The following is a 4,177-nucleotide window of genomic DNA, read 5'->3' as shown; positions in this document are numbered from 1 at the left end:
GTCCCTATCTGGAGAAACATCTTTATTGATTAGAGTGTCACCTGACCCATTAACAGAAAGACTACAGTAACCAATGTATTCAGAGAGAAATCAGCTTGCGGTTGGTTCTGCAGGGGAAGAACGTAGGCTGGGGTGGAGAAATGTATCTGAAGAACAAAAAAGAGAGTCCTTCTAGATCCAGTCAGTGGCCCTTCCAGTCAATTGCCCTGGACTCACAATGACCAAACAGATGCTTCAAGGAAGACCACAACAGCTTCTGAACACAACAGTACTCTCCTCCCCCGTGATGTTGTGCTCGCAGGCCTTAGTCGCCTTAATTTCCCAACCCCCTTGGGAAAGCTTTGACATGTGTGGGAGGCCAATCTACTTTTTTTGGTGGGGTGTGGGCACACTTCTGTCCGATCCCATATGCACCAGTTCTTTACAGCCTTTATTTATTGATATCACGTACTCTTCATTTCATCTTGGCGACAAAGAAAAAAATAATTCTCAGTCTGAATAAGGCTGTAATCTAGCCAGATCAAGGGATTGTGTGTGTGTGTGTGTGTGTGTGTGTGTGAGAGAGAGAGAGAGAGAGAGAGAGAGAGAGAGAGCTACCCAAAATAATTCTCATATTACATACAGATCCTGAAGCATACCCCAGAATACAGTACTTAATGGAAACATACAGACACAACAGCTTACTAAGAGAGATCAGGAAGAATTTGTTGATAGACCGCCACCAACTTCAACTTTGGAACAAAGCCCAGAGCCTTAACGAGAATACAAAAAACGAAGGAGAGATCAAAGAAAGAGGACTGCACTTCAAAAATAATTGGACAGAGATTAATATGGAATAAGAAATGCCTCCTGTGTGTTAATAATATAAGGAACTGTTTAAAAAGATAGTGAGTCACAGAAACAGCGACTGATGGATTGAGAAGATAAGCACGGTTAAAATCAGAGTTATGAAAATGGAAAATAGTGAAGAATGCAGAGACTTTAATGCGGACAGTATCTCTAGACATCTGGAGCATGGGGAGTTCCCTTTTGAATTTTTTAATAATTGGAATATATAATTGGTGGTATTGCTACTATTGTAATATTGAATGATTTGCTTTGATTTGTCATTAATAAATTCAAAAAATAATATTAATATATAATTCTGCAGTTGAAAATAATGGAAAGAGGGTTTACCTCCATGACTCCTCAGAGATATACAACCTGTGGATATTAACAAATAAATTTATAATAATAAGATACTGAGTTCAGAGTAGAACAAGTACCGTATTTTTCGCTCTATAAGACGCACCAGACCATAACACGCACGTAGTTTTTAGAGGAAGAAAACAAGGAAAAAATATTCTAAATGAAATAGTGGATATATGATTTTTGTGGTTCATGCTGTGCCCACAGACATGTGATCTGACAGTGAGTTTGGAGTAGCCCAATGCAAAAATCCTGAGGATCCATGTGGATCCATGCTTTGTAACCATGGAGGAGGGAAGGAAGGGGAACCATGGATCCTCTGCTCACGACTGCAGCAGATCCCCCCGCCACCCGCAGGCATTCACTCCATAACACACACAGACATTTCCCCTTACTTTCTAGGAGGAAAAAAGTGAGTGTTATGGTGCAAAAAACACGGTACCTGTCACGGTCTGGTTTACAGGCGATCAAAGTTCTGGTAGAGGAAAATAAATAAATGCTCAATCTGAATAAGGCTGCTATCTAGCCAGAACAAGAGATGGTCTCTCTCTCTCTCTCTCTCTCTCTCTCTCTCTCTCTCTCTCTCTCTCTCTCTCTCTGTGTGTGTGTGTGTTTGTGTGTGTGTGTGTGTGTGTGTGTGTGTGTGTGTGTGAGAGAGAGAGAGAGAGAGAGAGAGAGAGAGAGAGAGAGAGAGAGAGAGACCTACATCATGCCCCCTTCCCCCTGGTTCTTAGTTTTTTTCCATTCAGTCATTCCATATCCAATTCCACAGAATTTTCTTTGAGTAATTTTGGGGATTTTATGCCCCTCTCAGCGCTACACAAAGCATGCCTCTTATGCAATGGTGGTATAGTTTTGGATACAGAAGCCCAAACATGGGAAGTATCAACTTGATATTACTGGACAAGAGACTTAAATATGTGATATAGAAGACTCTGTATGAGAATGGTATACAGTGGATGCTTGGGTTGTGAATGTGATCTGTGCAGGATGCACTTTCGCAACCTGCAACAGTGCGTCTGCGCATGCGTGGGTCGCGATTCGGCGCTTCTGTGCATGTGCAAGGCGCGATTTAGTGCTTCTGCTCATGTGCAACCGCTGAAACCTGGAAGTAACCCGTTCCGCTACTTCCGGGTTTTGCCACGTCCGTAACCCTACAAAACACAACCTAAAGCATCTGTTACCTGAGGTATGACTGTACTGGGCACATGTTCATGACCGTTAAATGCCAGGACATTGTTATCTGCCACCAGAGCTATACTTGCTTGAACCTCTGCAGAAGATAGTTGGGTGTTTCCTGTGAGAGGAGACACTTAGAAAAGCGTCAAAACCAAAACTGATATTATGAGGAAAGTAACTATATATGCAATAATGATATGCAAAAGCATTCCAAAATATTATTGGGATGATTGAAGAACTGGACCTCAGACCAAATTCAGTTCCAAATTCTTGGGCTCTATCCTTTTTCAGCAGTCCAACAGCAATTTGATTCCTCTCTTTTGATTCCTCTCAGATTTAATTTCATTAATCACACACACAAACACAAGCACACACATACTAAGAGACAGAGACAGAGACAGACAGACAGACAGACAGACAGACAGACAGACAGAAAGAGACAGAGACTGCAGGAGCTACGATTGAAGACAGTGATTTCTCCCTGTTACCCATCAGGTGCTTTGTGCCATTCTTATGAGGAGTGTTACTTGCTCAGGCTGATTTTTGGTTAGCCTTTTATGTGAGCAGCTTGCAGCCTCTCAATTGTATTAGAATCTTTGCACATTGTGGTGGGTCACTTAGGTTGTGCCAGTGAAAAGCTAATCAGCCTAAGAGGAGCCAGGTCATCTTCTCCCATGCTCAGAGGTGAGTCTTTGCTCTGCAATGCAGAGTGGACTGCATGGTTTAACTTGACTGCTTTATTCTCATGCCCCATCCCAATCCTACTTAGTAGGATGATGTGTCAAGGAGAGTCTTTATCCATGGTGATTTTGGTTCTTCACCATGCAAAGGAGTCTAATGTAGGTTTGAATGTAGGCTTGATGGCTAGCATTGAGTGGAAAGTGTGTTGTGGCATGATATGGAACCATCTCCCTCCTATATCCCCTGGTGTTTTTTTTCCAAAAACTCTATTGGAAAGATTGAGAAACATTGATGTCATGAAGCACTTCTGCTAATTGTCACATTGCCCCATAAAGGTGTAGATGGCAGAACTTTGTGTATTTCAATATGCACATAGATTGGATCCTCATAACAGAGTCCTGGTTGTGCTCGGGGCACAAGAGCTCACCTGACAGGGTTGAAATGGGGGGGGGGGGAGCAGTAAGTCCTGGCCATTCCACTGGGATCATGCTAGGTGGTTTTAGCCAATAGCCAGTAGGTGGTGTGATCCCAGGTGCTTTAAAAACAGCAGTGTGATGCAAGTGAGGCACTTGCATTTGCACCTCTGAACACCCGCCCACCCTCCCAAGTTTAGGTAGAGTCGCTTGGCCTTGCTTTGGTTTGGGTCGCCTGTATTGGAACAGGGGATGGGTAGGAATTTTTTTCCATTTGGCAGATTGGCTTTAGCCTTTTTGATTTTTGCCTACCCCTTAGCAAATCGTCACGACTTGAAAAGCAGTGGTTAGGCATTGGCTCAGTTGGATTGTGGGGAGGGGAGGTGTGGCCATCACCTGCCCCTCCAGGAACTGGGTATTCTGTTAAAGGAATCTGCGGGTCACGGATCTCGTCTGAAGTCCGCTTGAGGGGCTAGGGCCATGCCAGGACCACAGGACTCACGGGGTGAGCTTAGGTTGGTTCTCATCAAGCTTGCTCCCTCATTTGGTTTACCCCATTTGACGATCACCCTGAGAGGTGGAGTCAGTTATAGTGGGGAGTCAATGCCTAAGCCAATACCGCTCACATGATTGTATTTCAATAAAGTTGTGGCCAAAGTTTGCCCCAAAAGTTAAACTAATATAAGTGTCCATGTGTATTTATTTTAGGGGTAGAT

This window comes from Podarcis bocagei (genome assembly GCF_964188305.1).
Source record: "Podarcis bocagei genome assembly, chromosome: 8".
Classification (NCBI taxonomy): Eukaryota; Metazoa; Chordata; class Lepidosauria; order Squamata; family Lacertidae; genus Podarcis; species Podarcis bocagei.
The sequence above is the reverse complement of the archived record's forward strand: the minus strand, read 5'-3'. Positions refer to the sequence as shown.